The sequence below is a fragment of the Lithobates pipiens genome, unplaced genomic scaffold, assembly GCF_037356315.1.
Source record: "Lithobates pipiens isolate NorthernLeopardFrog02 unplaced genomic scaffold, aLitPip1_a1.2 Scaffold_8, whole genome shotgun sequence".
NCBI classification, from domain to species: Eukaryota; Metazoa; Chordata; class Amphibia; order Anura; family Ranidae; genus Lithobates; species Lithobates pipiens.
The window spans coordinates 679,417,685-679,432,193 of record NW_027507903.1 but is presented as its reverse complement, the minus strand read 5'-3'; positions in this window follow the sequence as shown (position 1 = coordinate 679,432,193).

The following is a 14,509-nucleotide window of genomic DNA, read 5'->3' as shown; positions in this document are numbered from 1 at the left end:
TACCCCCTCTTATGGATGCCTCTCCTAGAGTCACCAGTAACCCAAGGATAATTACTGTCCCTTTCATTCTAACCAGCTACAGAGTTCCAGCGGATAGGATAGGGGAGTTGGAAGGGGAGGGAGACTTCACCGGTTTGAGACAAGTCCCACCTTGTGTGAGACCTCCCTTTGTAGCCGGACTTTCTGGACCTCTTGTAGCCAACTGGCCCTACTCTGCCTGTAAAACGTTTTTACAATGGGACTGGTGAATCCAGGTAGACCTCTCTACAATCCTTATCACAGTAAGGGTAGTTAAAAGGACTTTGAAAGGACCATCCCACCTTGGGGAGTACCACTGCTTTTTTCTTATTACTTTTTATTGAGACCCCAATCTCCCACATGCACCTTTTCATCTTCTTTTGGGGATGTGATATACATACTGGTCACAGCTACTAGTAGGCAATACATCCAATTATTTTTACCTATTTCTTCCATAACTTTTCTCAGTTTGCTTTTTAGAATGCCATTATGTCTTTCTACCAATCCAGCTGATTGGGAATGATAGGCACAATGGTATTTCCCTTTAATTCTCATCACTTCTATCAAATGTTGTATATTTTTTAATTACAAAATGGGGTCCATATAAGACATTGAGAGCAAAAAGTTTTTTTTTTAATAATTTGTGAATCCATAGGCTGTACATACTTTATTTAACATCTCAGTCATCCCCCTGTTTGACACATACGTTACTCCATGCTCCATACTCCATGTGTCAATACTGCTGCATACCTAAATAAAGATTTTGGTAATACCGGTTTCCCTTCAGGTGATGTGTAAATATCATCAATTATTGTGCAACCCTTTGTTTTCCAATATTGTTTTCCCCAGGGGGGGCATTTTGCTGCATATCAGTAAGGACTGTATGATCTATCACTATGATTTCTCGTCATTATTTTATGTGCAGCTTCATCTGCCCTTTTATTTCCCTTTGAGATGGGGTCCGTATATTTTGTGTGTGCTTGACATTTACAGATTGCAAGCTTTTTTGGTAACTGTATTGCATCTAGGAGTTCTAAAATGAAGTCCGTATGTGAAATTGGTTTACCACTGGAGGTGACCATCCCCCATTGTTGTGCAAAAACATGCACTGTTGAAAACGCATATTGACTGTCAGTGTATATGGTTACAGATTTTCCTTCTGACAGTATACATGCTCTTGTCAGTGCTACAAGTTCTGCAACTTGTGCTGAATAATGTTTTGGTAGTGGCCCCGCTTCCAAAATCTCATCCTGTGTAACTACTGCATATCCTGTTGCATTTGTGCCATCTGCATTTTTCTTACTAGAACCATCAACAAAAAGTATCATGTCAGGGTTAGATAATGGTATATCTTTCAGATCACTTTGTGGCAGTACCTTTTCAGCGATGGCAACAGTGCAGTCATGTTTATACCCGTCAGTAGGAAGTGGTAGTGTGGATGGGTTTAACCACTTGCTTACTGGGCACTTAAACACCCTTCCTGCCCAGACCAATTTTCAGCTTTCGGTGCTCTCACACTTTGAATGACAATTACTCAGTCATGCAACACTGTACCCAAATGAATTTTGTGTCCTTTTTTTCCCACAAATAGAGCTTTCTTTTGGTGGTATTTGATCACCTCTGGGGTTTTTATTTTTTGCGCTATAAATGAAAAAAGACCGAAAATTTTGAAAAAAAACGCATATTTCTTTGTTTCTGTGACAGAATTATGCAAATTATTAATTTTTCTTCATAAATTTTGGCCACAATTTATACTGCTACATATCTTTGGTAAAAATAACCCAAATTAGTGGATATTATTTGGTCTTTGTGAAAGTTAGAGAGTCTACAAGCTGTGGTGCGAATCGCACAAAATTGATCACATCTGATGTACTGGTGGTCTATCTCGCTTCTTGTGACCCGAACAAGTCAGGAAAGTACAAATACCCCCCAAATGACCCCTTTTTGGAAAGTAGACATTCCAAGGTATTTAGTAAGAGGCATGGTGAGCTTTTTGATGTTGTCATTTTTTTCCCAAAATTCTTTGCAAAATGAAGATTTTTCATTTTCTTTATTTTTCTCCACAAAATTGTCATTGTAATAGGTTATTTCTCTCACGTGGCATGTGTATACCACAAATGACACCCCACAAAAAATTCTGCTACTCCTCCTGAGTATTACAATACCACATGTGTGGGACTTTTTCACAGCCTGGCCACATAGAGAGGCCCAACATGCAGGGAGCGCCATCACGTGTTCTAGAAGCATAAATTACACATCTAACTTGTTGACTACTTATTACACTTTTGAAATACCAGGACAATGACACGTGACACTGATGACAGATGGCACTGATACGTGGCAATGATGACACTTATACGTGGCACTGATGACACGTGGCACTGATGACAGATGACACTAATATGTGGCACTGATGACACGTGGCACTAATACGTGGCACTGATGACACGTGGCACTAATACGCGGCACTGATGACACGTGGCACTAATATGTGGCACTGATGACACGTGGCACTAATACGTGGCACTGATGACACGTGGCACTAATACGTGCCACCGGTGACAGATGGCACTAATACGTGGCACCAATGACGCGTGACACTGATGACAGATGGCACTGATAAGTGGCATTGATGACACGTGACACTGACAACAGATGGCACGTGACACTGACAGGTGGCACTGATGACAAATGCCACTGATACGTGGCACTGATGACAGATGGCACTAATACGTGGCACTGATGACAGATGGCACTATGTGGCACTAATAACACGTGGCACTGATGACAGATGCCACTTATACGTGGCACTGATGACAGATGGCACTGGGGACAAATGGCACTGACAACAGGTGGCACTGGGGACAGATAGCACTGCGGGCAGGTGGCACTGGGGTGGGGTGGATTGCACTGGGGTGGATGGCACTGGGGCGGATGGCACTGGGGCAGGATGGCACTGGGGCGGATGGCACTGGGGCAGGATGGCACTGGGGCAGGATGGCACTGGGGGGGGGGGTGGCACTGGGGGAGGATGGCTCTGGGGGAGGATGGCACTTTTTTTTAAACTTTTTTTTTTTTTTTTTTTTTTTTACACTGACGGCTGCTGCAGCCGTTCTTCTCTCCCCTCTCACACGCTGTCTGTGTGAGGAGGGAGAGCGGCGCTGAGAGATGATCTCATATGTTTACATATGAGATCATCTCCCATTGGACACACCGATCACGCTGTAAACGGCCGCTGTGATTGGCCGTTTACAGCGATCTGTGTTTGCCTGTCCCCGGGGGACACGGCAAACACAGAACTTCCGCGATGCGCGCCCGCGGCGGCGCGCATTGCGGAAGTAAACACCAGGCCGTCCAGGGACGGCCAGGCACGGGAAGCCGCCCGCCCTAAAGCCGTCATTCGGCTATAGGGCGGGCAGGAAGCGGTTAATGTAGTACACCTCTGTATTGTTAAGTGAGGTTGTGTCAAGAGTATTGTCATACAGGAAAGGTGTCGTGCTGGGCTCAAATGTGATATCTTTTGCTGTAACAGGATAACAAACACTGCATGTGGTACCTTTTCAGTTAGTAAAGTTGAAAGACACCAGTCCATCCGGTTCAGCCTGAGTGAGTGTCTAGCCCCTACCCCTGTACACCCACATCGTTCTCCACCCCCAAGGATCCAACGTCCCCATTCATATACCAGGGCCAAACCGGGACAGAAGCCAATCAACCCACCTGCATGTCTCCGGAGTGCGGGAGGAAACCAGAGCACCCGGAGGAAATCCTTGCAGGCACAGGGAGTACATGCAAACTCCAGGCAGGCAGCGTCATGATTGGGATTCGAACCAGTGACCCCCTTCACTGCTAGGCGAGAGTGCTAACCACTACACCGCTGATGCTACCAGTGCTTGTACACAGGGTGGAAGTACTCTCGTTGCACTGTTTATTTCTGTAGAGTAATCCTTCCTCTATGAGACCCCTCTGGTTCTGCCTCAGCAGTGTACTCTTCTGCATCCTCCTCTCTTTCATCACCTTGCATAAGAACCTTTACTTTCACATTCTTTTTTGCTTTTGCTTTCAAATACTTCTCAGAATGCTTAGCATATTGTAAAACATCTAAAACTGATGCAGTTCGGTAAGTAACCATGTTTTAAACAATGTAATCCTTATGATCCTGTTTCAATCCATTTAAAAAAGCAATCTTTAGCTGTTGCTAATATGCACTATACACATCTTCAGCTTCGGGGAGCCCGGAGAACACTCTAAAAATCTCTCGTAATTTATTTAGGTAGTCACTGACACTTTCTTTGTCTTCTTGTACTGTCATATTTTTTTTTTTTTTTTTGCCAATCAGTCCGTTGTACCCATCTGTTCAGTAGGGCAGTCAACCTGTTTCCTAAGTCTGGGCTTTCTGGAAGCAATGGATCCCCCCGTCCATGTGCATTTGCTGGGGCGCAGGGGTCCCAATCCCCCTTTACCGAAGCCCAATCTGACCCTAATACTCTCCTCAGGGCTCTCTCTACTTCCACCCCATTCAATTTATAACTGTTCCGTAATCCCTCTATGTTTTCAATGAATTCAGCTGGACCTAATTTTGGATGTTTTATGTGTTCTGTAGCCTTTTGTATATCACTGTCAGTCCATGGTCGAAAAACAGTCATAGTCAAGGGATATGGCTGGCCCAGTGCATCATTCTGTCCTCCCCTTGGGTTTGGGACCTCTATCAAGGGGTATTCCTCACCGTCCTCCACACCATACCTAATAGGAGGTTTACTTAGTCTCTTGGCTCCTGCTGGGGCACCTAGTACATGAGTTATGGCGTCAGTTAATGTTTCAAGGATCGATCTGTTCATCTTCAAGACTGAACTACTGTCTGGAGAGATTGAGGAAGTGGAATTGGGGTTTTGTTCAGAGGCGGTTCCTTTGATGGGTGGATGTCACAGGGAAGGTGTTACTCTGAGCAGTTGCTTGCACCTGAGGGGGAGGACCACCATAGGGAGGTGGTCTCTGGGTACAGCAGATGAGATCATCCTCTTTGTCCACTAGGGGCAATTGGGCTTGGCATTTTTCCTTTGTCCTTTTTCCTTCTACCCTAATTTTAGCATGCTGAAGCCAATACGCTGCCATTTTTAACCCATACTTTTTTTTGAACTTTGCCTTTTGACTTTATAAATGTACCCAAATATAAACAGCATTGCATCATTAACACTTCACAGTTGAAAGTCTATGAATTCTAAAAATAACTCCAATCCAATATAAATATTTACTTAGACTATTTTTCAAACTCTTTTTCCCACCAAAAGTCCTAATATTTTCACAGATTAACCTCTGTCAGGCAATCTGCATTTTCTTGTTTCTGAGAAACAGCTTCTTGACCTTCGTAGCAATGAAAAAATCCTCAGCCTTTTTTTTTTTTCATTTCTTTTCACATTCATCAAGCCACCTGATAATTCTACAACATTCATTCTATTTACTCCAAAATGCCATCTACCTTCTTTTTCTTTTATGCTAAGTTTCAATATATACAATATAACCCTTCTGTATTGTCATAGCTAATCAAGGGTTAACTTTTACAACGTCTTGCAGGATCAGGAGAAATCCTTCCATGAGGGGAGGGGGAGGGGGAGAGAGTTCAGTGAATTTGCCTTCTTATCTGCTGAGAAATACCAGCACAAAAACCATGTCAATACAAGAGAAAAAAAAACATCAACAAAGATAAAGTAAACACACACAGAAGAAAATTAGCCTTGCGATCTTTGTAGATCACTTAACTAAACAGCGCTTAAAATAGTCAGGCAATCAACCTCTGACATTCGGTATACCTCAAATCTTTTTGTTATCTGTCCGGACAGCGGGCGACGTAATTTTTTACCTTAGACAACGTCCCCAAGTGTCTCTGTCTACGAGCACTGGATCATCTAGATATTATACGATCAATACCAATGTCGGCAATTACAACACATTAAACCAGAAGCAAGAGAAAGAGAAGAAAAGACTCAGAAAGAATTAAGAATAATTTAAATTATCTTACCTCTCAAACACCTGGACTGGATCACACAAGGTTCGGAAACAGACAGTGGAATTCAGATCTATGGCCCCGCCCCTTTTTCACCAAATAACATTGATTGGGGGGACTTGTAAGGTTCGGTGAGCTTCAAAGTCCAATACTCACCGAAGTGTTGTCGGGCCGTCTGATCTGAAAACCAGCGTGTTGCTCCCGGCTCGAAAGACCAAAAATGTTAGGAAATTCCCTTGTGATCAGTAAAAAAATACATCAGGTGTTCTGAGAAGCAGACAATTTATTTCTGATGTGGCCCACAACAGGGAGACATGCTTACAGGACGAAAGCTGAAGAAAAAGTCTCAACAAAAGAAAGTGTTCCGCCCTCACATATCCCACAAGAATAACATCTCCGTGCTTCTATTGGCTGAAAGAACATAAATAACGTGTCATGGCACAGGCTTGCACTTTATAAGCTATACATGTTCCGTGCATTCTTAGGCTATCATATTTAGTTAAATCTAATCATCCTACTTACTATGGAGTTAATTAGGACAAAACAATACAATGAGTTATACAATAATGTGCTCAGAAGTAAGCTTTTTAACAAATCAGTCTCAGGACTATTGTTTTTCTAATAGTCACACAATAAACATTTAAAACTTTTCTAACAAGAATATTAACCAGTTCTGGACCAGCCGCCATAGTTGGCTCCCTTGGGCAAACCGACGTAGCTGTACATCAGTCCACCATTTGACCATTGGGGGCGTGTGCACACCGCCGGATGCGTGCGCATGTGCCAGTGGTTGGATTCCAGATCCGATGCGTATGCCCGGCGGTCGCGATGAGCGTCGGGCACTCGCGATTGCTCCACACAAAGACAGACACAGAGATCTGTCAATGCAAACAGACAGATCTCTGTGCTGTCAGGGGTGAGGAGAGCAATTTGCTGTTCATACTAAGTATGAACAATGATTGTTCTCCTCACACAGGCAGTCCCATCCCCCCCACAGTTAGAATCACTCCCTAGGTAACACGGTTAATCCCTTGATCACCCCCCTTTCCCTGCCAGTGACATTTACACAATAATCAGTGCATATTTATAGCACTGATCACTGTATAAATGCTATTGGTGCCAAAAATGTGTCAAAAGTGTCCGATCTGTCCCCCATAATGTTGCAGTCCTGATAAAAATTGCTGATTACCGCCATTACTATATATAAAAAAAAAAAAATAATAACAATGCCATAAATCTTTCCCCTAGTTTGTAGACGCTATAACTTTTGCGCACACCAATCAATATACGCTTATTGTGATTTCTATTACCAAAAATATGTAGACGAATACATATTGGCCTAAACTGAGGAAAAAAAAATGTTTTTTTGTTTTTTTTAAATTGGGGATATTTATTATAGCAAAAAGTACAAAATATTGTGTTTTTTTTTCAAAATTGTCGGTATTGTTTTGTTTATAGCACAAAAAATAAAAACTTCAGAGATGATCAAATACCACCAAAAGAAAGCTCTATTTGTGCGAAAAAAAGGACGTAATTTTTTTTTTTTTTGGGTACAACGTCGGACGACCACGCAATTGTCAGTTAAAGTGACGCAGTGCCGTATTGCAATAAATGGCCTGGTCATTGAGCAGCCAAATCTTCTGAAGAAGTGGTTAAAAAATCTACTGTAAATGCTGATAGTTGGGTAAATTATTACACAATTAAAAGATACATTGCATAAACAGTGCAGACTAAAAAGAAAATAATACACTCTGAAAAGGTATATCTGATCGTGCAATTCCAAGTGGCCCTGACGTGTTTCGACCTCAGGGGATTGCCCTTACTGAAGATCACCAAGGGTGGAAAGACTGGAGGAGGGGTGGGACTGGATGGTGAGAGATGCAAGCACATGTGTCCCAAGCACAAGCGATATCAGCCGCGGTCAAGATATAATATTACCTTTTTGGGAAAATATGGAGTAGGTGCAGGATGGAGGTGCTGTGACAAAATTGAAGACTTCCTTGTTTGAATGTCAGCTTTGCATGTTGTTTGTTTCCTCTTTATGATGGACTCTGGCTAATTAATCTAACGGGGGCTTTTGAAATTGCCCTCACCATACTATATTTTTGGTCTACGGCTACTACTTCATAACATGCTCTCTGATATTTTCGCAAAAAGGTCAAATTATATCTCGACCACGGCTGATATCCCTTGTGCTCGGGACAAATGTGCTTGCATCCCTCCCCCTTCTGTCCCCCAGTCCTCCAGACTTTCCATCCTTGGTGATCTTCAACATCATATAACCCACATTGTTTGCTATACTGTATGAGCCATAAGACCCCTTGATGATCTGCCCAAGGGCAATCCCCTGAGGAAGACAACCCTGGTCGAAATGATTCAGGGCCACTGCAAATTGCACAATCATATATACCTTTTCAGGGTGTATTATTTTCTTTTTTGTCTGCACTGTTTATGCAGTGTGTCTAGTTTAGTAATTTCCCCGACTATTAGCATTTACAGGAGATATTTTAATATTCTTAAATAAATATTTATTTTATGACAGTTTGTGTGTTATATTTGTTGCTTTGGTATCACAAAGCCCCAGTTCTACTCTCTACTCCCCATTTCCCTTGTGGACTGTAATTTGTAAAATAATTGGAGCTGATACTTACCATCAGGGGTCAAGTCCTGGGGAAAAAAGTGTGGGAACTTCCACCCAAGATCCACGCTCATATGCACAAACGCTTCAAAGGTGGTATTTTTCATCCAATTTTCGTATTGTGTCTATGAAACTTAACTGTTAGTACATAAAAAAAAAAAAAAATTCTCAATAAACATAAATACAGTAATTCTCTGAATTATCAGCATTCTTTCAATTGTGCTTCCATGCAAATGTGAAAATCATGTTCTGATCTTTATTGGGGAATTTTATTTTGTATATAGAGTGTTTATGTGGTTAGTTTACACTTTTCATTGAACAGAGTTTGGATAACACAGGGTTAAAGGGAAAGGTCATAAATGAAGTGCACATTATCTGGACAGAATGCTTGGGGAGATAGTGATGTGTCCCTGCTTAGGAGATGTATGTTAGCTTGGGGGGCTGCAACCTCTGCAGGGGCTCCAACACACACTCGCTGCTATTCCAACCCTTCACATATTTCCACATAAACTTCCCTCCTGGCATTAAACTTTTCCAGGTATTGTGCTCAGCTTACCACCCCAAACTGATGTTCCTCCCTCAGCTCACCTCTCTCCCTGCATGTTCTGTGAGCAGAATAGCTGTGCTCCTCCTCTGGGTTCTCTCATCATATGGCACTGAAGATAGAGGAGGGGGGATTCAGCGCAACACACAGAGCAAGTATGCAGGACAAGGGGGGGTGGTGAGGAGACAGAAAATCAGGAGGGGTCGGCGGGGAGGAGCGCATCACGAGAGGTCTGACTAAATACAATCTCTTAGCAGCAAGGACCTGATCTACCCGTCAGCTAGCTGTGATTGACAGGTAGATCGAAGCGGAAACTGTCATAGGGCCCCCTACTGGCAGTGCCTGAATGGTCAGGTGTGTGGCACTTACTATTGCGAGCTGTGTCGGCAGCTGCTGGTGTAGCACCTGCCACACAGCTCGCATACTTCAAAGTCTTAAAGGACATGGCTGCTAATGGGAACTGAGTTCCTGTTTTGGAAAAAAGTACAGGAACTCCGTTTCCGTGAGTTCCCGCAGGACTTGAGCCCTGCATCTCCCCCAATGTAATATTGGCTGAGCATGGATGGGTATGGCTGGCTATTGGCAGAGTAAGTATTGGCAGGGTAAGTATTGGCAGGGTAAGTATTGGCAGGGTATTGCAGAATATTGGAAGGATAAGTATTGGCAGGTTATTGCAGAGTATTGGCAGGGTATTGCAGATTATTGCTGGGTGTATTGCAGATTATTGCTGGGTATTGCAGATTATTGGCAGGGCATTGCTGGGTATTGCAGGGTAAGTATTGCAGAGTATTGGCAGAGTAAGTATTTCAGAGTATTGGCAGGGTATGTATTGTAGAGTATTGGCAGAGTAAGTATTGTAGAGTATTGGCAGAGTAAGTATTGCAGAGTATTGGCAGGGTATGTATTGCAGAGTATTGGCAGGGTGAGTACTGCACAGTATTGGCAGGGTGAGTATTGCACAGTATTGGCAGGGTGAGTACTGCACAGTATTGGCAGGGTGAGTACTGCACAGTATTGGCAGGGTGAGTACTGCACAGTATTGGCAGGGTGAGTACTGCACAGTATTGGCAGGGTGAGTACTGCACAATATTGCCAGGGTGAGTACTGCAGAGTATTGGCAAGGTAAGTATTGCAGAGTATTGGCAGGGTATGTATTGCAGAGTATTGACAGGGTATTGCAGAGCATTGGCAGGGTATGTATTGCAGAGTATTGGCAGGGTATTACAGAGTATTGGCAGGATATTACAGAGTATTGGCAGGGTATGTATTGCAGAGTATTGCAGAGTATTGGCAGGGTATTGCAGAGTATTGGCAGGGTATTGCAGAGAACTGGCAGGGTATTGCAGGGTATTGGCAGGGTATGTATTGCAGAGTATTGACAGGGTATGTATTGCAGAGTATTGGCAGAGTAAGTATTGCAGAGTATTGGCAGAGTAAGTATTGCAGAGTATTGGCAGGGTAAGTATTGCAGAGTATTGGCAGAGTAAGTATTGCAGAGTATTGGCAGAGTAAGTATTGCAGAGTATTGGCAGGGTAAGTATTGCAGAGTATTGGCAGGGTAAGTATTGCAGAGTATTGGCAGGGTAAGTATTGCAGAGTATTGGCAGGGTATGTATTGCAGAGTATTGGCAGGGTATTGCAGAGTATTGGCAGGGTATGTATTGCAGAGTATTGGCAGGGTATTACAGAGTATTGGCAGGGTATGTATTGCAGAGTATTGGCAGGGTATGTATTGCAGAGTATTGGCAGGGTATGTATTGGCAGGGTATGTATTGGCAGAGTATTGGCAGAGTATTGGCAGAGTATGGCAGAGTATTGGCAGAGTATTGCAGAGTACTGTCAGGGTATTGCAGAGTACTGGCAGGGTATGTATTGCAGAGTATTGGCAGGGTGCGTACTGCAAAGTATTGGCAGGGTGCATACTGCACAGTATTGGCAGGGTGCGCACTGCACAGTATTGGCAGGGTGAGTACTGCACAGTATTGGCAGGGTGAGTACTGCACAGTATTGGCAGGGTGAGTACTGCACAGTATTGGCAGGGTGAGTACTGCACAGTATTGGCAAGGTATGTATTGCAGAGTATTGGCAGGGTATGTATTGCAGAGTATTGGCTGGGTATGTATTTCAGAGTATTGGCTGGGTATGTATTTCAGAGTATTGGCTGGGTATGTATTTCAGAGTATTGGCTGGGTATGTATTTCAGAGTATTGGCTGGGTATGTATTTCAGAGTATTGCCAGGGTATGTATTTCAGAGTATTGCCAGGGTATTGCAGAGTATTGGCAGGGTATTGCAGGGTACTGGCAGGGTATTGCAGAGTATTGGCAGGGTATTGCAGAGCATTGGCTGGGTATGTATTGCAGAGTATTGGCAGGGTATTGCAGAGTATTGGCAGGGTATTGCAGAGTATTGGCAGGGTATTGCAGTGCATTGGCAGGGTATGTATTGCAGAGTATTGGCAGGGTATGTATTGCAGAGTATTGGCAGGGTATTGCAGAGTATTGGCAGGGTATTGCAGAGCATTGGCAGGGTATTGCAGAGTACTGGCAGGGTATGTATTGCAGAGTATTGGCAGGTATTGCAGAGTACTGGCAGGGTATTGCAGAGTATTGGCAGGGTATGTATTGCAGAGTATTGGCAGGGTATGTATTGCAGAGTATTGGCAGAGTATGTATTGCAGAGTACTGGCAGGGTATTGCAGAGTATTGGCAGGGTATGTATTGCAGAGTATTGGCAGAGTATGTATTGCAGAGTACTGGCAGGGTATTGCAGAGTACTGGCAGTGTATGTATTGCAGACTGCAACTTAATAACACACTAACCTGGTATTCTCTTCCCTTCTCAGGAGAGAAGTAAACTGGCAGTGGTGCAGCGGCTTTGGCCCCAGGAGGCCAGGACTGTCTGGCACTGGGTAGAGGGGAGGGAAGGGACAGTCCGGATCCCTGCCGTGTGTCTGTGGCTGGCTGCTCTGGAGGAGCTGCTCAGCCGTAGCCCAGGCCGTATGCTGCGCACTGCCCACTGACTCCTGCCAGTGCGTGTCCACGTGTACGGCCGACGTCATGTGACCGGTTGCTAGACGCGGAGCGGCCCTAGCCTAGCAACCAGTCACTCAGGCGGCCGCGGAGTACGCAGGCGGCTAATGGGAACGGCGTTCCTGTTGTGGAAATAGTACGGGAACGCCATTCCCATGCGTTCCCGCAGGACTCGAGCCCTGCTTACCATGGGATATACACTTTTAGCTCTTTCCTGTTTGTATGACCATCTGGGAACTACAAGTCCAAGCTACTAATTCCACCTGTGTGTCCAGTCATGTGGAACTGCAAGTCTCAGCATCCCCTTTACACATTACCTCTGTATACAGCTGAGAATTCAGTAAACACAATTCTTCTGTCGTATTGTACAGATGAGATAACAATAGAGTCAAATCCACAAAGGCACAACCTGCTGACCCCGGTATGGACATGTAATGGGTGTAGTGTAGAGCGCCACCTAGAGACAAGAGAATCTGCCTGGGTTCAGTTCATAATGGGGGTTCATCAAAATATTCTTGAAATCTAAAAAAACCTGAACTCAGCAGTGATCCCTATTGAAGTCTATGGGGGAAATCTTGTTACATAATAATGGCCATTTGAAAGGCTAATAGGGGCAAGCTTTTGTCAAAAAAGTGGAAAGGGGGGAATGTCATGGGGAACTTTTACAAATGTGGGGAGAGGTTCCTTTTATTGGTGCTTCAAAGGTGACATGGGCCTTGTAATTACATGCTTAGGAAATCCCTTTAATCTGTATGAGGCCTTAGAGAAGAGTGTGATTAGACAGTGTTGTGCCGCGTACACACGACCGGACTTTCTGGCAGACTAGGTCCGAAGGGATTCATTCATTGGACAATCCGATTGTGTGTGGGCTAATACGATAGTTTCTCAGAAAAAAAAATCTGACGGACCTAAAAATAGAACATAAAGTTTAATTCTCAAAAGGGTACTTTAGCATAGGGTGACACTATGAAAGTACCAGTAATAGGGTGTCATTGTCCCGAAATTGGCTTATTTAGAAGATGTCATAAAAAAAAAAGATGGACTTTATAGGCACCCAAATAAAAAGACCTAAAAGGTATTTTTGTTATTTTATTAAAAAATAGATGTAAAAAGGAAAAGTTGAAATGTAGTTATTATAATAACATATCAGATACAGTTGATTTAATAGTATACCCGGTACATATAGAAATTGACATCACATAGTAACCACATTCATAATCATAGGTCAGGAGCGGTCCCTAGAACACTGCCTGATGTAGGTATCAGATGAGTTGTGTGTCCAAGTCTACATCCGGGTATATCAGAATTTTCAAATCAGAGGCTCGACATGTTGCGTGTGAATCACGCTTCCTCAGGGGCAGCAATTTTCATAATAGTAGGAGGCTATTTTTTTATGTCATCTTCTAGAAATAGAACATGTTTCAAATCTATCTGACGGACTCAATTCCGACGGACTCAAATCAGGAAAACCGTTCGTCTGTGTGCTGGTTCCGACCTACCAAATACGACTCAAGAGAATCTATTGGCTACTGGCTATTGAACTTCCTTTTTTAGTCCCGTTTACGTCACCACATTCAAAACTAACGGACTTTCGAACGGACTTAGTCCATTCGTGTGTGGCCAAGTCCGTTCGTTCGGAAAGTCAGTGGGAACTCTGCCGAAAGTCCGTCGTGAAGACCGTCGGACCTAGCCTGCCGGAAAGTCCAGTCATGTGTACGCGGCATTAGCCATGGCATTACATATTTTGGATGTGTAAATTGATTTATTAGCATTTACATTGATCACAGCTTAAATACAGCAAGACAACCCCAAGCTGATTGATTTCAACCTAAAAAAGGGTTTTTTTTGTTAGTTTTGGCTGCAAAATCTGAATTGAACGGCAGAAGTAGCAGTCACAGCAGATCAAAAAGCTAAAGGAGAGTTCACTCTTAGAAAAATAAAGCTAAAGCCCTCAACATTGAAATGAGCAAGTGGGAAAACAGTTAACCAGTTTCCCTCTAAAAAAAAAAATATATATATATATATATATATATATATATATATATATATATACATATATATATATATATATATATATATATATATATATATATACATCGGAACCTCGGATTGCGAGTAATGCCATTAACGAGTGTTTCGCAATACGAGCACTGTATTTTAAAAAAATCATAACTTGGTTTGCAAGTGTTGTCTCACAAAACAAGCACGATTCAGGCCAAAGTGGTGTGCAGTACCGTGTTTGGCCTGAGGTGGTGGGGGGGGCACACGAGCCGAGCCAAAC